Below are 22,655 nucleotides of genomic sequence, written 5' to 3' on the forward strand. Positions count from 1 at the left end.
TTAGTACATATAGACACATAATACTGACAGCATTTCTTTATTCTTGGTTAAGTTAGGTTACGTTTCGGGAAACACCGTCTCTCTCTCTCTCTCTCTCTCTCTCTCTCTCTCTCTCTCTCTCTCTCTCTCTCTCTCTCTCTCCACTACTACAAGTGGCGTGGCGTGATGACCTTATATTTCATGGAAAGCCAAAAAGCTAATGGCTAAAGAATTGAATATCAAGGACCTGTTTTCGTCATGAAGATGTGGTAGAAGTTGTTAATGTAGGAATATGATCCTCCAATAGTATGGTTTCGAAATCTGTCAGAAACTGTAGCGCAATTTGGAGGCAAATTTCTGAACTAAGTGTAATGACTGCCTTGTTGTGTGCTTCATTATCGCATGATTGTTTGTTTCTTCTTTTCTTCTCTTTCTTTTTTTTTTTCATGCCACTGCAAATTGATGGAGATATTACAATGAAAAATATCAAGTGTCAGTCGATTATTGCCTGTAGGTTGTGCTATTTAAGTGTAATTGGTGGATGAGAGTTTAAGCTCACGATGGTTGAAGCAGTTCGTCTGTTGACATGGACCCGAGACGCCCAGCGCTCCTGTACGACGCAAAGGTTTCTAGTGCGTTTAACATTGGCATCACTCCAATACTCAGCAGTGCACATAACAGTGACATTACCAATGAAGACCCTTTTCAGCACTTTTGTTGGTGTGTGTGCTTCGGTTTAGGAACCTTTGGTATAAAGAGAATATCACTGACGATCCGTTAAAAAGATGAACTTCGAATCTGAACTAAACCCCACGTGAACTTATACACAGTGGCTGGTGGTACTGTGGCAGCATCACTGGGCGTTGTAGCACCGGTGTGAGTTTGGGCAGTAGTGGTAGTGATGAAGTGTGTGAAAAGAAGATGCTGATGATCTACATCAAGGCAATACGCACTGAGGCAACTCAAGGTAAATCAAGGTTAAGGCCACAAGAGGAAGATTTATTTTGTGTAGACCGTCTAGTCCATCCCTGTATGGCTTAGGTGGTTAATTTTGGGGGGAAAATATTTTTGTACACAATATATTCGGTGATGGCATTAGTATAAGAGAAAACATATTACTGAAATATGTCTGTGATAAGCAATGTTTTGCATGTTTCTGACCTGGATTATATTTAGATAATAAAAAGAAGTGTCGTGGGTGTGTCGTGGGACTGTTTTGTCAACCCGTTCTCATATAGCGAATTTGTTGCTTTTGCTCTGGAGATGTATATTTTCCACGACGTAAATTCTTGAGTTTATGCTATGTTTGAAATACTCGGGGCTCTCTACATCCCTAAGAGATCCCGAGACGGTGCTGTATTAGGTGAGCCTGTCAACGTACTTCTTACTTCACGCGAGGAGAAAAATTACTCAAAATATTTAATCCTCGAAGGCATGAAATGCTATCGAAAATTATTTTACACGTCACTTTAATTCGTCAGCATATACCTAAATCGTCATGTCTATTATTTTAAAATCCTATAAAATTGCCACTAATTAATAGTTTGGCTGAATTCCTCGGTGGTTACATTATTTCACTGTTATCTATTTCTTCTTTCTCAGCCTTTTGTTCATTTATGTACTTTCATTCATTTCCACCACTCCGTCAACTGTAGCCTCAAAAGTAGTGTCACGTGTGCGGCCCATAAAAAAAAATAAAATAAACACGAATAAAACTTTGGACTGTTATGATCACGTAAGGCCATTTATGTCTTGAGTCGACGCATACACAACAGTGCATGAGGCTACAAGAAACTTACGCACGCGCAGTACGAGGTACGTTGAAATGGTGATCATATGAACTCGGGAATTAGCGATAATGTAGAATTACTTGGATAAGCTACTTTTTAGTGTAAGAGGGACACTGCCTAAAATTACAAAAACTTAGAGAAGAAACCCACTGAGGTGCCAGTCCCTAAAGGATAACACCAGAATGATTGTCCATAATTGGAAAAGTATCTTGAACGTCAGTATATTTTATCATCGCATTACAACACTTTTAAAACCTCTTCAAGATATTTCCTGTGACGAAAAGGAAAGAAACTTATCATTCAACTCAGTCAAAATGAGAGCGATTACTGCTGCCGTGTCAATAAACACCGACACACAACACATCTTGACATACGCAAGAAAGAAACCATCTCTAGTGTAAGTTAGGTTACCAACATGCCCCTCGGCTCTGTACAGAATCCTTGAACCTCAGTCTTTTTTTTTTTTTTTTTTTATCCTTTTGGTGCACTTGTTGCATGGTACTTTGCAAGAAGCATTTTATCTGGTAAACAGTGTTGCGAGTCTCAATAGAACTACCTAAGACTTACAATATTTACTCATAATTATGGTCAAATATTTGTATGAATTACTCATTTAGCAGCGGATGTACCATATTTTGACGTAGAGCAAAAGCAAATTCTTTAACATTGAAATTGCTAATATTATACTTAAAGAAAATTATCAGTAATGCGATTGTCTCGTGTATAGGACTATAATAGTATAGTTATACTAGACGACAGCTTGTTTCTCTGGCGTCAGTACTAATACCTGCGTGTGTGTGTGTGTGTGTGTGTGTGTGTGTCTGCGTGTGTTGAGTTACTCTTTATTATCTCTCAAAATAACATCACAGTTTCCCAGAATATCTCACGTGCTTCCTGCCATCAGGTGTGATACAGCTGTATTGTTTTAAGCACCGAGTTTTATCCCTTATATCCCTCTGCGGTCGTGCTAAGGAGGGCAAGGCGCGGAGAGCGGCCGCCCCTTCCTCGAATCCTAGAAAAGTGTGATTCTCATGAGGAACGGTTCCCGTGAGACCACTACCACCACACCACCACCACCACCACCCAGCACGCTGGGACACCATGCGACTGAAAAGAACTAATAAACTAAATACCCGCACCCCCCCCCCCAAAAAAAAATTATAATAATAATAATGATTATGATAATAACACACACACACACACACACACACACACACACACACACACACACGCACACACGAGATTGGGTTTTTTTTCTTAAGTATGTCTGGGTTGCATTGAAAACTACGCTTGCCTATATTTACTATGTAATATTTTCAACCTTTGGTAATTTTATTATTATTATTATTATTATTGTTATTATTATTATTATTATTATTATTATTATTATTATTATTATTATTATTATTATTATTATTAAAAAACAGTTTTCCTATTCGTTCATGTGGTTATAAGCTAGCAGCAATCTTGTACTCAGACTGTGAGTTAAAATGTATAAATAAAAAGATAAATAAATAATAGTATGTATACCTTTATTCATGCCTCGAGTGATGCCCAAAGTAACAAATAATTTTATTTACGTTTCTGTATTACCAAAATAATACACTGTGAATTTAAGGAGTGTGGTGGCTACCAGGGACACACGTGAGGGCAGGGCGAGAGATTAACAGACATTTGGCCCAGAGCTTGGCGAGGTCAGGTACCTTAGGTCTGGTGAGTGATGTCAGTGCATGGAGTAAATGGCTTTTCGTTTGGTGAATATTACCGTAAGTCAAAATCAAAGGTCAGTTTGTAATATCCTTTCAGTTTAGATGCAAACCGTGTGGTGTTTAGTGTGGGCCTGCAAGTGTGGTGGTGGTGGCTGAAGGTCACGCCGACAGATAATTTGTTACCGCTTGAGTATTACTTCAACATGTATTAATATCTTCTAATAACAAACCCAGTTACTGAGCATTCGAGTATCAACATTACATGATAAATTTAGTTGCGGCGTCTCAAAATACATCATATTTATTTAGAAGTAATAGTAAATAGAGATAATCCAAATGAATACCAAGGCAGCAATATTTATAATATTCTGAGCAGTCATCACATCAGTAACAAGCGCATGCGAATAAAAAGGAGATCCAGATTAACGTTCACTGGATTTTTTTTCTTCATATTTAATTTTGCAAATCATCTCCGTTGCCGTAACAAACACACACACAAGAAAAGAATATACACGAGTAGACTAAAATAAGTGTTCGCAATGGCATCACCGTCACACCTCAGACCTGTACAGTCGCGATGGAACAAAGGGTCACAGGACTGTAGGAGCAGTTTGCTTGTCTTAGCAGCGTTAATAACCACGTTACGGAATTTGAAAAAAATAAAATAAATAAGTAAATAAATAAATAAATGATAAATAAATAAATAGTGTGCAATACAGCTAAAGAAGAGATAAGTATTTTAATAATTTTCTAATGTAGCTACTCAAAATCAGGTACAGCACATTTTAATGAAAACTAAGCACACACACACACACACACACACACACACACACACGATAAAAAAAAAATACCAACTTTACTTCGCCTGTGGCCAACTGGAATGGGTGTGGGCAAAAGCAACACGTTTGTTGATTAAATAGGTTTGCGTTATCTTTTTTTTTTACACAAGGAAATCAGTGTTACGAACGTTCTCGTACGTGTACTTGGAAGATATTTTTTTCACTGCGCTTAATGAACTGAACAAGCAAAAATTAAGCGGCGTTTACTATTATTCTTTCCGATTTGTGCAGCTTTTAGCCGGCCATCATAGAAAGAACTTTAAACACTGTTCACCTTATCTTTCATAGCCTATTCACTGCACTCGCATAATATTGACAGCTTTCTCTAATTATTATCGTTTTCTACTATAATTTTTGCAGCCTTTAGACTGCCTCCTCTCATCACAGAATGGTTATTAAACACTTTTATTGTACCTTTCATAAGCTATCCAGTCCTCTCACGTATTTCTTTAATAGTATTTCTTTCTTATAAATGGCAGCTATTTGTTGTTATTAACTCTTGATATCACCATTATCATTTTTACACATCGTCGTGCCACAGGTTGGTCAAAGGTAATTATAAAGTCAAGGGACTTTTATCATCGCACGTTGTTACGATTTGTGTAAATTGTAACCTAACACTAAGCACCGCGGCAGCCTCTACACACACACACACACACACACACACACACACACACACACACACACACACACACACACACACACACACACACACCACCACCACCACCACCACAAAACGTGCACATTCCATGTAATAATGTCTCCTTCGTTTCTTGTGTCTCGCACAAGTATCAAAACATTATTATTGGCAAAGTTTGAAACTGGACTGAAAACAGAACCTCAAATGAGTTTTTAAATACTGTTGCCAATTTTTCAAGCATTTCTTTCTTCATCTTCTTCTTATTATTATTATTAGTAGTAGTAGTAGTAATAGTAGTAGTAGTAGTAGTAATAGTAGTAGTAGTATTACTGCTACTACTACTACTACTACTACTACTACTACTACTACTACTACTACTACTACTACTACTACTACTACTAGTACTACTACTTCTACTACTACTAGCAGTAGCACTAAGTAGTAGTAGTAGTAGTAGTAGTAGTAGTAGTAGTAAGTAGTTGATACCATAGATGATACTTCATGGAGACACTCAAAAGAGATCAGTTGATCTGCGGCTATTTTTAACCTTAAATTAGAAAAAAAAAAAAATGCATTTCGTTCAACTTGAATAGGCCTAGTTGTAGAAGCAGCGTCAAACAGATGCACGTCACAGTACACACACACCAAGGCCTTGTTCTGGGGTTGGTAATTTTCCCACGTTACTTGATTTCCTTATTTGGTGGGCTTCCCAACCTCTTAACTCAGAGGGTGAGAAGGAGTTCACGGAAACCACACACTGGTGATGCGCCAGCCCACAGATAATTAAGCAAAAAAAATAAATAAATAATAAAATAAAATAATAATAATAATAATAATAATAATAATAATAATAATAATAATAATAATAATAATAATAATGATAATAATGTTCAGACATTCAGACAAATTGGGGAGGAGGTGAGAGAAACACAGGTGTTGGAATGTGAGTTTATTTCCCTAATAAATAAAGAAACTCACATCCCATCACCTGTGTTTCTCTTACCTCCTCCCCAAATAAAAATAATAGTAATAATAATAATAATAATAATCATTATTATTATTATTATTATTATTATTATTATTATTATTATAATGATAGTATTTTATTAAAAAACAGTTAAAACAAAAATTAAGAAAAGACATAGCAAATGGGCTGGATGATGCATAATTTTGAAGCTCAGGTACAGAAATTAAGCTAGGCTGAGAAGTGGACAAGACAATTATGTATATGTTAGAAATCTTCGTTAAGGTAATTAGTGGAATCAATAAGCAGTTGCAACGTTACTGGCAAAGCATAACCTGCTATACAAAAAAAAAAAAAAAAACGGTGAATTATGAATAAGAAGGATAAGTTATGCTGTAAGCTGAGCAATATTCCCACGAGTCGAGTATTTATTAGTGAAAATATTGAGCAAGTGTGAAGTTACTGGCAAGATACGATCTACAATAGAGAAAGAAAAGTATTTGATGAGACACGAGTACTTAGGAGAAGTCATGTTGTAAGCTAGCCGATAATATAGTTATAGAGGAAGCAATAAGCAGGTTTGGCGTTACTGGCAGATTCCGAAGTACGCAAAAGGAAGAAAATGTTAGTTGGCCGGCACATGAAATGCAAGTATGAAATTATTATAGGCCTCTGAGCTCACTTGTATAATACGGTTTCCATCTCAACAAATGTAGCAAGCCAATAGGTGTGACGCTGTTGATAGGTGACCTTCCCAGCAGAGATATTTTCCAATAGCAGAATCTCTCGTCTTTTTTTTTTTTTTTCTCTCTCTCTCTCCCTAATTCTTAAATGGACTTTGAAAAATAAATAAAATATGAAAACTTAAAACAAATGTATATCAAGACATAAATACTTGCAATATTTTGAGCAGTCAGCGCATCAATAGCAAACACATGTAAAGAAAAAAGAAATATCAGGGGATAAAACCAACGTCCAGTGGACTTTTTTTTTATCAGTTTTGCAAATCATTTTCGTTGTCGTAACAAAAAATAAACATGAATAAATAAAAAGTGTGCAGCATGGCATAAACGTCACATCTCAGACCTGTGTACTTACCATGGAGTAAAGGATCACAGATCAGTAAGAACACTTTGCCTTTCTCAGCGACACTAATGACCCTGTTATTGTGCTATAGTCACCGTCAGAAGTCGAATTTTCCCTCACTCTTATTCTGTCTGATCTACCATGAGTCTGCTAGGTGTCAACCTTTATCAGGAGACTTTGTGTAGATCAGAGTACATAAAATTGAGGGAAAACATAAAACATAATCGAAATGCATGCAGAAGATTACTCGACTTATGACCACGACTGTACCACTCAGATCACTCATTCAGTCTATCTTCCTTCTGTTTTTCACTTCTTTAGACTTGAACTCTCTCTCAACCGAAACTAGACTAGCTCCTCGTGTTTATTATTATAAATGTTATTAGTGTGTATACGAGTATATTTTTTTTCCACTTTTTTTTTTACTTACTGTATTTATTAATTTACTGTATTTCTTTTTTTTTATTTATCTATATATCTTTACTTCTATAGCGGCATATAAAGCGTAGGGTTACGTTTTTCATTCTTTCTTTTCGTAACCCCTAACCTGCCTCTGTACTGCCTGGGAATATTCAGTAAAAAGAGACGTAGTTACTCCTGCTAGAAAAAAAAAAGAATAAAAATAAATAAAGTTCTCACAACACAACCCTGCACTGATGCCGGGATTTTTTTATGCATTTTCTTTCTTTCTCTTCCTTCTCTTTTTTTTCTATTCATAGATTCTCTCTCTCTCTCTCTCTCTCTCTCTCTCTCTCTCTCTCTCTCTCTCTCTCTCTCTCTCTCTCTCTCTCTCTCTCTCTCTCTCTCTCTCTCTCTCTCTCTCTCTCTCTCTCTCTCTCTCTCTCTCTCTCTCTCTCTCTCCTTGTGTGTGTGTGTGTGTGCGTTTAGTGGTCTTTTCTTCCTACCTTCCCTCCTACCTTTATTTGGTTGTTCATTTACCTGTTCATTCATTTATTCATTCATTCATTCATTCATTCATTCATTCATTCATTCAATAATTTATTCCTTTTTAATTTCTTTTTCTTTTTTCTTTCCTGTTTTTCTATTTAAGTTTGTTTTTTTTTTCCCTTCCTATTTTTTTGTTTTTTCTCTTATTCCTCTCCATTCAAGACTCCTTGCTTAATGGCTCATTGCCGTGTCACCAGCGGAGAGTAAACATGCCTATTCCAAACTCCAGGACTGCATTTTCAAACGTTTCAGTATCATATCTTTACTATTTTAACAGATTATAGCGTAATTCATTAGGGTTATTGGGCGTGTTTTCATTCTTCTTACGATAATTTAATAAGTATCCTATGTCTTCAGCGGAAGAAAAACACTCTTAAAAATCTGACTAATTGTCTCTGTGGCCTTTTAAAAATTGTCCTAATGAGTGAACAAAGCTTTGAAGAATGCCAGGAAAGATCTCAAGGTATCCTCTGTAACATCATTGGTTAATCCTAACCTTTTCCTACTTCAGCACCACTTGTTGTCAGGTCTTGGCAGTCCAGCATCCCGTAACTCTGGCTAACATTTGGCTACAGAGGCTGCATTTGCAACACTAATATAAGAATAACGTAAAGTGGAGTGCTGCTTGATCTTTATTTTGTTCATTTCCAAAAATAAAATATCTAGGATGCCAGTACTGTACTTTAGATAAAAGCAATAAATTCAGTGTTCTTTGTCACTCTCCTAAAATGCACTAACACACTTGAGAAAGAGGTTGTAAAGTTTATAAAATAAAAGTACACTGTTGTTACGACGTATCTCTTCTACACTCTTGTATCCCTTTTGAGAGACACTGACATTGTACCGCCATACATGCAGCATTTCCCGGCACCTCCTTATATTCATTTCAGCCCCCCGCGGCTGTCAGCACCACGGAATAAGAAACACTGCTATACAAAAAAGGAAACAAATTACAGTCTTAAAGTACAGTGTTCATTATGAAAGAAAGAAGAATTACACTGATAATAGTGATGGTGATGGTGATTATTACAGTAATAGTGATGATGTTTATTCATAATGCTGATAGTGGTGGTGGTGGTGGTGGTGGTAGTGGTGGTGGTGATGGTTGTTGTGATGGTGGCGGCGGTTGTGGTAATGCTGGTAGTTGTGATGGTATTGGTGATGAGAAGTGGAGAAAAAAAAAAACATGAAAAAGAATTGGAGAAACCAATATTAAAGAATGCAAGAAAAAAATAAAGGATTATTACTAAATGAAATATTGAATCAAACCGTGCAATTAATGAAATACACCGTAGAAAATACAAAGAAAGATAGAAAGAAAATATCATTCGCTACATCTAACTTGCCAGATGTCATTGGTTAAAAAATAAATTTGATTAATGAGTAATAATTTGTTCCTGCTGGCGTTCGTTTCATGTGTGCAGATTTTCTTTAACTCATCGTCGTATTTTTTAAGTCGTATTTTTTTACTCATCGTCGTTTTTTTTTTTTTTTTTTTATTAACTCAGCACCGTATTCCTTTTTAATTCATCGTCATTGTCGCTTTTTCTTTACTTCATCTTCATGTTTATCTTAACTCTGTTTATTTATTTTATTTATTTATTTACTTATTTATTTATTTATTTATTTATTTATTTTTATTTATTTATTTATCTATTTATTCATTTTTACTCATTACCGTCTGATGGCAATGGGTAGCAAATCTCAAGACATTCTCGTACTGCTGCATCCAATGAAATCGATTTTGTTTTTTTGTCATGGACACCTTTGGGTTGCGTCTTGATACACTGATAACTCAACTTTTATTCTCACTGATACGCAGAATTGGCGAGGCCATATAGTACAGAGGTCAGCAACCAGCGGCTCCAGAGCCGCATGCGGCTCTTCTATCCCTCTGCTCTATCTTTCGTGGCTTTGAGAGGGCGAATTCATTTTGAAAAAGAAAAAAAAAATGTGAATAAATAATGTCCATTTAATTTTAATTGATTATTTTATTTATTTAGTGTTTTTTTTTTTTCGTTGTAATACTTATTTCTTTGGAGATTGAGTTGTTGTTGTGACATTAAAATAAAACTCACTTTAATATTTTTTTTTTTTCGATCGGATATGTGTCACGTCTTGTATGAGACACCTGTTGCCACCAGACAAGTTGTTACGAAGTGCCGTTTGAGTCGGCCGCGTGGGGGCGTAAAAAAGATTCTGTGAGTTTAGGGAGAGAAAAAACACATTATCCTTCCCCGTCACTCCTCTGAATGTCGATCCATCGCTGATGAACATGACTGTACAGGCCGATCTTGAGTTCGAAATGGCCGATATAGTTGATAAAGATGTGTGGGTGTCTAAGTTCAGAAGCTTGTCAGCCGATATTCAAAATGTTGCTCGTTAGGTCATGCTTGCTCAGGAGCACAAATGGAGTGACACTGAAAACCTTCCCAAGCCGGACAAACTTACGTTCCATACATGCATTATATATATATATATATATATATATATATATATATATATATATATATATATATATATATATATATATATATATATATATATATATATATATATATATATATATTTTTTTTTTATGTAAGAGGGTCACTGGCAAAGGGCAACAAAATTTTGAATAAAAAAGGCCCACTTAAGTGCTAGTTCCCAGAGCAATGGAATACCATTACTGACACTTATGTGATCACAAAAAGTATGCAATTAGAGTCCTGTCGATCTTTGGATCCACATGCTTGTGCAAATAGGTTTTTTACCATCATGAACTACATCAAAAGTAAACATCGCTTGCGCCTCACAGATGGGAGCTTGCAATCCTGCATAAAAAATAAAATGACGTCTCACAACCCTGGTATGTGCAGTGAAGTTCAGACGCAGAAATCACATTAACCAGTTGAAAGAAATAATCTAATGAGCTACTATTTTGAAAAAGTTTTTTTTTTTTTTTTTTTTTTTTTATCGGACCTTGAACTGATACATTTATGTTTCAATTATGAAGTTGACAGTTGACTTGTGTACACCACGTGAGGAAATTAAGGAACTGGAATAAAGGTTAATGAAAATAACACAAACTGGCTTATCTTCTTTGCCCTTTATGCTGAAGCTGTATGATTTTACAATGTCGGTGCATGCAAATTTCTTTTAAGTTAAAAATCCTCAAATAAGGGAAGGACTCAAACAGACTTGCATGAATACTTTAGTTGAAAAATAAATATAAATGCCAGAATCTCTCTCTCTCTCTCTCTCTCTCTCTCTCTCTCTCTCTCTCTCTCTCTCTCTCTCTCTCTCTCTCTCTCTCTCTCTCTCTCTCTCTCTCTCTCTCTCTCTCTCTCTCTCTCTCTCTCTCTCTCTCTCTCTCTCTCTCTCTCTCTCTCTCGTGTGTGTGTATATATATATATATAGAGAGAGAGAGAGAGAGAGAGAGAGAGAGAGAGAGAGAGAGAGAGAGAGAGAGAGAGAGAGAGAGAGAGAGAGAGAGAGAGAGAGTCCTAGAAATGATAGTCGGAACATCATGAATTAATAATAGTAATAATAATAAGAAGAAGAAGAAGAAAAAGAAAAAGAAGAAAAACATGATGATGAATGCATACTAAAAATGATAATGGTTATCTTACGATTTATATATATATATATATATATATATATATATATATATATATATATATATATATATATATATATATATATATAGAAAGAGAGAGAGAGAGAGAGAGAGAGAGAGAGAGAGAGAGAGAGAGAGAGAGAGAGAGAGAGAGAGAGTCTGAGAAAGATTGTCAGAACACCATGGATTAATAATAATAATATTAATAAAAATAATAATAATAATAATAATACGAAGATGATGAATGAATAATAAAAATAATCATAGTTATGTTATGATATATTTATTTACTTAATTATGTATTTATTTATTCATATGTTTACATACCTCTTGTTTTTTTTATTTTATCTTAATTAATTTATTTCATATATATATATATATATATATATATATATATATATATATATATATATATATATATATATATATATATATATATATATATATATATTAATAGAAAGTGTCAAAATCTTTCAAGATCTAACTCCTCTCGTGACTTCTCGCATCTAGCCAAAAATATCTCCAATAACTTAGCTTCTTCTTTCCCTCCTTTATTTCAACTAGATGGCACCACTGCCTTTGCTAAAAACTCTACCTTGGACGATTCAGGGCTTGTTCCTCCCTCTCCACCACCCTCTGACTAATTCATGCTACCTATTAATATTCTTCGCAGTGGTGTTTTCCATGCCCTCGCTGGCCTTAACCCTGAGAAGGCTTATGGACCTGATGGACCTCTTGTTCTCTGAAACTGTGTCTCCGTGCTTGCACCTTGCTTAGTCAAACTCTTTCAACTCTGTCTATCAACATCTACCTTTCCTTCTTGCTGGAAGTTTGCCTACATTCAGCCTGTTCCTAAAAGGGTGACAGTTCTAATCTCTCAAACTACCGTCCTATTGTTTTAATTTCCTGCCTATCTAAAGTTTTTTTTAATCTATCCTCAACAGGAAGATTCTTAAACATCTATCACTTCACAACCTTCTATCTGTTTTCCTGTATGGGTTCCTTCAAGGCCTCTCTACTGGTGATCTTCTGGGTTTCCTTACTGAGTCTTGGTCATCCTCTTTTAGAGATTTTGGTGAAACTTTTGCTGTTGCCTTGGACATATCAAAAGCTTTTGATAGAGTCTGGTACAAAGCTTTGATTTCTAAACTACCCTCCTGCGGCTTCTATCCTTCTCTCTGTAACTTCATCTCAAGTTTCCTGTCTGACCGTTCTATTGCTGCTGTGGTAGACGGTCACTGTTCTTCTAAATCTATTAACAGTGGTGTTCCTCAGGGTTCTGTCCTGTCATCCACTCTCTTCTTATGATTCATCAATGACCTTCTAAAACAAACTTCTTGTCCTTTCCACTCCTACGCTGACAATACCACTCTGCATTTTTCTACGTCTTTTCACAGACGTCCAACCCTTCAGGAAGTAAACATTTCACGCAGGGAACCCACAGAACGCCTGACTTCTGATCTTTCTGAAATTTCTGATTGGGGCAGAGCAAACTTGGTATTGTTCAATGCCTCAAAAACTCAATTCTTCCATCTATCAATTCGACACAACCTTCCAAGCAACTATCCCCTCTTCAATGACACTCAACTGTCCCCCTCTTCTACACTGAACATCCTCGGTCTGTCCTTTACTTATAATCTAAACTGGAAACTTCACATCTTATCTAGTTAAAACAGCTTCTATTAAGTTAGGCGTTCTGAGACTCCTCCGCCAATTTTTTTCTCACCCCACCCAGCTGCTAACTCTGTACAAGGGCCTTATCCGTCCATATATGGAGTATGCTTCACATGTCTGGGGGGCGATGGGTCCCACCCATACCGCTCTTCTAGACAGGATGGAATCAAAAGCTTTTCGTCTCATCAACTCCTCTCCTCTAACTGACTGTCTTCAGCCTCTCTCTCATCCCCGCAATGTTGCATCTCTAGCTATCTTCTACCGCTACTTTCATGGTAACTGCTCTCCTGATCTTGTTAACTGCATGCCTCCCTTCCTCCCGCGGCCTCGCTGCACAAGACTTTCTTCTTTCTCTTAGCCCTATTCTGTCCACCAGTATTCCCAATCACTCACCCCTTTCTCTGATAAACTCTGGAACTCCCTGCCTGCTTCTGTATTTCCACCTTCCTATGACGTGAATTCCTTCAAGAGGGTATTTTCAAGACGCTTTTCCTTCAATTTTTTACTACCACTTTGGACTCTGTTCTGGGACTGGCATCTCTGTGGGATTTTTTTTTTCTTTTCCCTCGGCCAGTGTCCTACATAAAAAAAAATAATAATAAATTATATATATATATATATATATATATATATATATATATATATATATATATATATATATATATATATATATATATATATATATATATATATATATATATATTAAATTTGCAGTTTACAACCTTGCATTCTGTGGATTGTGTTTCTAAAATCGGTCTTGTTGAGTATTTTAATGCAGCAGTTATTTGTGCACGCAAGTGAAAAAAAAAAGTAGGAGAGTTTTAAGAAACAGTTTTTGCCAGTTTTGTGTTTAGTACATGTTGTATTTCATGTTGCCATGACCAGGAAACAATCACTTGTGTCTTTCACGGAGACAGACTCAAGACGACACACACCGAGCACCTGTCATCTTGGCACACCAACACGAGTCCTGCAGAGGCTTTACATTTTCTCTGTGTAATTATAAACTCCTCTACTGTGATTTATGTGTGAATTCACTCACTAGAATATATCATATGCAAAAATGTGATTATTAATGTATTCTCCATTTATTTTTATTCCTATCTTTTCTCATTCCAATTTCTTGAAAGCCTCATCTGGTACTCTCGTGAACGATTTAGAAAAATATCGTCACTTTTTCTGTCACCTTTCTTTAATGGTATTTATGGTGTTTTCTTTTTGACCTTATGTTGTTTTGCAGTGGCAGTGTTTATAGATGTCTTACATTACCTGATTTTTTATCTACCATTTTTTCCTGTGCGCTTTCATAGATGCTGATGTTTTTACACAGTCGAAGGCATTCTCATATTCTATAGTAGCAAAGTGTTTTTTTTTTTTTTTCCCAACTATTTGATCAATGACACTAACACGGCTAGTTGTCTAACGGATGCTTCGGAATCCAGCTTGATCTTTTGAGTGATTTTGATCAGCCTTATTTGTAAATACTTAAAAAAAAAAAAAAAATAGGCAAAGCTTTTCTGAAATCTTGACTGGGCCGTGCCTAGCGAGCACTACAGTGAAGGATGCATCATGTAGGTGTGTGTGAGCCTGTTACCCTCAGGTGTTCATAGCCAAGGCCTCACTAGGCTTTAATCTTGACTTCAGAAGGGAAGAATAAAATATATGATAATATATATATATATATATATATATATAATATATATATATATATATATATATATATATATATATATATATATATATATATATATATATATATATATATATATATATATATATATATATATATATGTGAGTGTGTGGGATGAAATGTCATTGAGAAAAAAAATATCTGAAAATTTTCGAGAAGAGCTCGACGTTGCGGGATATATATATATATATATATATATATATATATATATATATATATATATATATATATATATATATATATATATATATATATATATATATATATGTATATATAATCATACAGGGTGTTAAGTGAGGAAAATCACACACACACACACACACACACACACACACACACACACGTGTGTGTGTGTGTGTGTGTGTGTGTGTGTGTGTGTGTGTGTAAAGAAGGGAAAAACCTATCCTTTCCTTTTTACATTAAAATATTCATAACTGAAAAAAAAAAAAGGAAGGAACATCCATTGAATGAATTCGTGATAAATATTCATAATAATCTCAGACACGGGAACCGTAATTTCATTTGCAGTCAAAAGTCACCTGTCTCGCTATTCAGTGCCTTTTAACGTCAATTTCAGTGTGTTTTCGCAAAGTAAATGTACGTGTCTGTGTTATAATGGCACACTTGAATCAGGTTATGATTTCTCATAAACAAAAATTCTTAATTTGTTTGTTTATGCAGATACAAGTCCGAGATAGAAGAATTAAACAGAACATCATTAATTTAAGCCAATGACTTTTTTATGAACTTGATGGGGAAAGAAAGTTAAGTAGACAGTTTGAAATCTACCGTTCTTTTTCCGATACATTATTATCATTATTATTATCATTATTATTATTATTATTATTATTATTATTATTATTATTATTATTATTATTATTATTATTATTTTACATGTTCATTTGTGTGATTATCTTTTTTACTTCGTTGTATTTGATTTTTCAAATTATTTTTTTTTTTATTTATTTATTTGCTTGTTTGTTTATTTGTTTGTTTATTTCTTTATTTATTTAACCATTATTCATGTATTTATATGTATTGAGTGTAGAGAAGGCTGGCCATGAGATTACAGAGATCACTCCTCTAAATCATGTGGGTGGACGTGTGTGTTTCCCTCCTCCTCTCACTCTCAAGGGACTACCGGTAATGGCAGCATCGCGGGGAACATGGAGCGCCCTTACTCCAACTGCCAGACCGTGCTGATACAATCCTACTTAATCTTACATGGGGAAAAAAAAAAAAAAGTATAAGGAAATAAAACAGTTAAGAAAAAATGTTTGCATATCTTCGCTTCTGATTTTAGGATTCGATAATCATCCCCATCCTGCGTGGCCGGTCTCAGGCTCCCTATCTAAGTATGGCAGTGAAGGATATGGTATTACTCATTAAACTAAGTGATTATTTCCTATCCGTGGGGAACGCAAATCCTGTGTGTGTGTGTGTGTGTGTGTGTGTGTGTGTGTGTGTGTGTGTGTGTGTGCTTGCTTTCGAAGTATCACTCTTCCCTAACTAGGCAAGATTTATTCTCTCTCTCTCTCTCTCTCTCTCTCTCTCTCTCTCTCTCTCTCTCTCTCTCTCTCTCTCTCTCTCTCTCTCTCTCTCTCTCTCTCTCTCTCTCTCTCTCTCTCTCTCTCTCTCTCTCTCTCTCTCTCTCTCTCTCTCTCATACAAAGTAAGTGACGGGCACTCACTAGAAGAGATACAATTAGGGCCGCCGCTACCCTGAGCAGACGCATCACCGGCACAGCTTAAGCAAAACACAACCTGCACTGGGCTGAGTTACTCCACCCGTGCCTGGGATAGTTTACCGGAGAGAGAGAGAGAGAGAGAGAGAGAGAGAGAGAGAGAGAGAGAGAGAGAGAGAGAGAGAGTCATTACCGGCTGTCCCCTCTGCTTTTCCTCCGCATCCGTTGATAACACGGAGAGCAGGTTCAGCTAACCCTCTCAGATATCCTGTAACTTATTTCTTTCACAGGACGACAAACATTTTACACATATGCGTACAGTTTTTTAACTGAATTTCTGTACCTACCTACCCTACACATACACACACACACACGCACTCACACACACACACGATCCCCCTCGTCATGCACCGGTTTTTATTCTTTACCCAACAGAAAACGTGAATTCACTGGTGCTGCTGTCCTTTTTTCACTCTTTCTTTTTTCTCTCTTTCACTTCCCATCATTAATTAGTCATTTTTGTCCACGCATTCTGTACCTGCGGCTGGAATATTGTTTGATGCACCGTCACGGCCTCAACTTTCCCCACGCCCATGATTTCTGGAAATGGTGAGCAGCACGCAAGCTGACAGCCGGCACAGGCAGTCAGTCCCCCTCGGCCCCTTGGGAAAAGTTACTCAAGTGTTCTAGTTGTTCAGTGTTGTGGGAAACGTTGAAAGTTTGTAGGACGAGGGTTTTTTTCATATGTTGCTGCATTTTTATGACTGCTTTTGAACCTTTAAATAAAAAAAAAGGAAAAGGAAATAAATTATAATCGTAACCATCACAATTTATTGTTCAGTGTCTTGTGAAATATTTTTGTGAGGATTTTATTTTTCCCAATTTTCATATTGTTCAATGACTTTTTTATTTGTATCTTAAAATAAATAATAAAAATCATCACATATAGTTTTTGTCTTTTCTTCTTTTATTACCTTTAATCTTAAGACATTACACAAAAAAAGTGCAATATATCAATAAGGCTCCACATTTAGTTACGTGTTGTGTGAAATATATAAAGCTCGTATGCCATAATTTTGTTATTATTTTTATTATTATTTTTTTATGATGTTTAAACCTTGAAAAAAATAGAAGAAAATACATTTATTACATTTATTTATTTTAGATGATAGAAATACATAAGAATAAAACATATTTAAAAAAAAAACGTCTGTATTATTTTTCTCCTACAGATTCGCGAGGACAAGATTCTACTCAGCCTCGGTCCGGAAACCAGTGAGGTGAGGATGCAAAAGTGAGTAGTACCGGTGAGAACCACGTAGGTACCTGTCACACACCCACCACGCTTGTCTTGCCGCGCTCCTCCCCCGCCCCACAGTCCCCCCCACACACACCCTCCCCACTCCCGCAAGGAAAAAGAAAAAGAGAAAAAAAGTCTTCCAACACTTGTCAAACAGGGAAGTTGACCCCAGAGTTGATGTTTCTGTCTTTTCCTCACGCTTTGTAACATTCCAGTTTTCTTGCTTGTGTTTAAAGAGAGAGGGGAAAAATGCGTCCGGTTAACCAGATCTTCATGAGGCAGCTTTTTTTTTATGATTATTTTTGTACGTATGATGTTCATGCATACATTGACAGCCTCCTAACTCTTCCTGACTGCCTCACTTTTATTTTTCCTCCTACTTTGTCTCCTCCACCTCTCCCACCTCCTCCTCTCCCTTCTCTTACCCTGCCTCTTTTCTTCTTCCTCCCCTTCCCCTTTCCTTTAACCCTCCCTCGTTTCTCCTTCCTCCCCTTCCGTCTTTTCTTTCCCAGCCTCCTCTGCTTCTTCCTCCTTTTCAACTTTCCCTCCCCCTCACTCTCCTCTTCTTCCTACCCTTCGCCTATTCCTCCCTCCCTCCTCCTCTTTCTCTCCTTCCTCCCCTTCCCCTTCTCACCCGTCTTCTCTTCTCTCGTTCCTCCTGTTCACCCTCACCCTCCTTCTTCCCTTCCAACGTGCCCAGTTCACCTCATCGTGTCTCCCGTCACACGCAACTCACAACCTCCAACAGCCATGTCACTCACTTCAAGGAAACTCATCTAAACCGAATGATTGCTTCCAATTGCTGAAATGGAAGTTTCTCTCTCTCTCTCTCTCTCTCTCTCTCTCTCTCTCTCTCTCTCTCTCTCTCTCTCTCTCTCTCTCTCTCTCTCTCTCTCTCTCTCTCTCTCTCTCTCTCCTTTTACTATTGGCCGATTGTTGTTATTGTCGTTGTTGTTGTGATGATGGTGGTGGTGCAACCGTAGCCCAGCATCTACACACACACACACACACACACACACACACACACACACACACACACACACACACACACACACACACACACACACACATACACACACGGTAATAATAAATAGGAAAGATGTGCATAGTCAGTCACTGATGGGGAGGATGAAGCGGGCTGGACAGAGAGAGAGAGAGAGAGAGCAGTGTTCCAGCCTCTCTCTCTCTCTCTCTCTCTCTCTCTCTCTCTCTCTCTCTCTCTCTCTCTCTCTCTCTCTCTCTCTCTCTCTCTCTCTCTCTCTCTCACGCACGCACGCACGTACACAAGGGGAGCAACAACAAACCATCACCATCATCACTATCATCAGCATGCATACGTAGGAGCCTCCACGCAGGTCTGGCCCGCGCTCCGCTCTCCCCCGCCGCCGCTCGCATTCAACGGGCGCCACTCAGAGGGGAACTGGCGCTGAGGGGACCAATGAAGGGGGGCGCGCTGCCTTGCCTCGCCTGCCTGCCTGCCTGCCTCGCCGTGTCTCCCAGCCTAAAATGGTGCGCGGGGAGCGAGCTGCTTCGATTACAACATGGCGTCTCTCTCTCTCTCTCTCTCTCTCTCTCTCTCTCTCTCTCTCTCTCTCTCTCTCTCTCTCTCTCTCTCTCTCAGCCGCTCTCTAGTGGCAGCTCCCCTTCGCAACCCCTTTCTCTTTTTTTTTATTATTTTATTTATTGGAGCGCGCGTTTCCAGTTGCAGATTAAATGTATTTCGACATCTCTGCCTCCCCCCAATATTTACCTTTGGCTATAAATGAATTGAAGGTGTATCCCTCTCTCTCTCTCTCGCTCTCGCTCTCTCTCCTCTCTTCTTCCTCCCCTCTCCCCTTCACGTGCATCATGAGGCCTTCCATACCTGCCTGCCTGCCTGCCTGCCTGCCTCCCTCCCTGCCTGCCTGCCTGCCCGCGGGATATACGTAGGCAGCGCATCCCGATAACGCTTCATATATATTTTTGGCGCACTTGACGGGGAGGGGGAAAGAAAGTGAAATAGTTATCCATCCCTTCGTCTGATTCAGGTTTATTTGGAGAGCATGTGTTGGAGGATTATTCGACAGCATCAGTATGGATAGATTCGAGTAGGTGATTAGTATGTTATGACGAAGGGAGGTGATGTCAGACTGTACCGTAACTCTTCCTCCGCTAACGATTTTTTTTTTCTTTTAGAAAAAGATGGATTGAAATGAGTAAAGGAATAAAAGTAAATTGAAAATAAATTAAAAAATACAAAGTGGTAGGCAGAAAGAGAGAGAGAGAAATGAAAAGAGAACGCTGTTTTTCTAGTTAGTGTAACGTCCCCCGTGCTTCAGAAGTAAAAGTGCGTTGCTTCCTCGCTTCACTGCTCTTCGATTAAAGCACATGTCACTATCCTGCAACAGTTCAATAGGTGTCCGCCAGTCATGCACGACATCCTGAAGTACAGACACTAAGGAATTTTATTTTCCATTTAACTTTAATATCATATGATATAAGGTGACGTTTCAAACCATTGTTGTATTGTGATGTGTTCTGTTCTCTAAGTATTCTTGTTTGCAGTTATTTTTTCGTGTTCTCTTTTCTTTGTTTCGCTTAGAGTTCTTGTTTGCAATTGTTTTTTGTTTTTTTTCGCTTTCCGCTTTGTCTCTTTATTTAAGCATTAATTCAGATTTTGTCTGTCATGACATTTTTTTACATACATGTGTCACTCAGGGATATTTGTTGTGCTCATGAGTCAAACACTTTTACAGCTGATGGTAACACATAAGACTTTCATCCATAATTTTGTTTCAAATGCTGATATATATATATATATATATATATATATATATATATATATATATATATATATATATATATATATATATATATATATATATATATATATATATATATATATATATATATATATATATATATATATATATATATATATATATATATTCTTTTTCTTTATTTTTAGTGTTATCATCATCACTCATTTTCCTCGCAACCTTTAAGCGCATGAAAAACATCAGTGATTTTAAAACAGATGGAATCACGGTCTACAGTAACTCTGCATTATTTTCTGTGCATTTGCTTTGAACTTCTAGTTCTAGTTCTCTGATTTCCTGGCAGCTTTACTTATAAAACTTGACAGTTTCCCAGCAGAACAGCAAACTTGAGATTGACCAAAACACAAAACACAGTAGAAGGAAGTGTAGGTGATTACTCGACATCTGGCCCTGACTGTAGTTCACCATCCTCGTAAAAAAACTAAATTTTATCTGAAAGATGTCGTTCTATTGTCATTAACAATCTCCTTCCTGCGCTATGACGTGACTAAGACGGGTGTCATGGGCATGATGTATACAGTAAGTAGGCTGGGTAACGTTCTACCTCGTCGAGGGATGAGATAGCACTAAGAGCTGTATTCTCAAATGTTTTCTGCGTCTTATCTCCACTATTTTTAACAGCCCTAGGTGGAATTTAGATAACCTCATATCTTAAACAAATATTTTATATCATCAAATGGACAAAGAAAACCGTTTTAATGAACTGTTCTAATGAAAACCAAGTGAAGTTTGGGTGTGATGCAAAGATTAATTGTCCATTATTTTTATGGAGGTATATTTTAATGCCAAAACTGTCGTTTTACGAGGAAATATTTCCCTGAAAAAAGCTTTTTCTGAGGAGCTGTTCTAAGAATTGTCTATTTCTTAGAAAATAATGCAGCTGTTTCTTTCTGAGTTAATATCGCAGATGTCTCTGAAAATTTTGTAGCCTCTTTCTGAGGGAATATTGTGACTGTCTCTTTCGGAGAAAATATCGTTACGGTCTCTTTCGGAGAAAAATACTGTAGCTCTCTCTTTAAAAATATTATAACCTAGGAAGTCTCGTTTTAATGAAATATCATAATGTAAGTGTCCCTTTCTGAAGTAATATTGTAGCTGTCTCCTGAGTAGTATTGTATTCTGAGGGAGTATTGTAGCCTGAAAGCTGTCTCTGTCTGCGAAAATGTAATCCGAGAGCTGTCCTTTTGAGGAAATATTGTACCCTGAGAACGTATTTGTGAGAAAATATAATTTTATTCATGACTGCCTTTATGAAAAGATAAAATGCCAAATCCAAGGTCTTTCGTTAGAAGGTAGCGTCCTAACCCTGATATTTTATTGCAAAAAAAAAAAAAAAAAAAAAAAAATATATATATATATATATATATATATATATATATATATATATATATATATATATATATATATATATATATATATATATTTCTTTTTTTTTATGGGAATAACTTACTATATTGCATCAAGGGAAAGTCATAAATGAGCAGACGGGGACATGAAATAAAAAATATAAACCGTAAGATAAGAAAAAACAAGATAAAAATGAAGCAGAAGGTCTAAGAAGGAAGGTATTGACTTAGTTTTACTAGTCACCGAGAGAAGCAGTCTCATCTGATCAGATTGGGGATAAACAAGGGAATCGGTTGGTTGGTTGAGAGAGAGAGAGAGAGAGAGAGAGAGAGAATGTTGAAAAGCACATGCTAAATATTTCCTCTTCACCGGAACGCGATATTGAAAAGAGCGGTGGAAAAAAAAAAAAGTTGAAAGCAGTCTTACAATTTGAAATAGTTTTTGTATTTTCTTAACAGCGCAGTCTAGTAAAAAAAAACTAACAAAACTGTTTTCCTATGCTCTCCTAAGATGAACTTAGAACTTAATGATATCTCTAAGAATTACAGGAATTGATTATTTGGTCGCAATGGTAGGGATCGATTTTCC

At 36.7% G+C, this 22,655-nt stretch overlaps 1 protein-coding gene and 1 long non-coding RNA gene across 4 annotated transcripts in view; one reads left to right on the plus strand and one right to left on the minus strand.

Moving 5' to 3' along the window:
- Positions 1 to 22,655, minus strand: part of LOC135089535 (uncharacterized) — a 71,754-nt gene that overhangs the window by 36,479 nt on the left and 12,620 nt on the right. The window lies entirely within an intron of this gene.
- Positions 172 to 22,655, plus strand: part of LOC135089592 (uncharacterized) — a 48,864-nt gene continuing 26,380 nt past the window's right edge. For both annotated transcript variants that reach the window (XR_010261555.1, XR_010261557.1), the window contains exons 1-2: positions 172 to 946; positions 17,834 to 17,895. This is a non-coding gene — a long non-coding RNA (uncharacterized LOC135089592). The remainder of the gene's footprint in view (positions 947 to 17,833; positions 17,896 to 22,655) is intronic.

The sequence above is a fragment of the Scylla paramamosain genome, chromosome 3, assembly GCF_035594125.1.
Source record: "Scylla paramamosain isolate STU-SP2022 chromosome 3, ASM3559412v1, whole genome shotgun sequence".
NCBI lineage: Eukaryota > Metazoa > Arthropoda > Malacostraca > Decapoda > Portunidae > Scylla > Scylla paramamosain.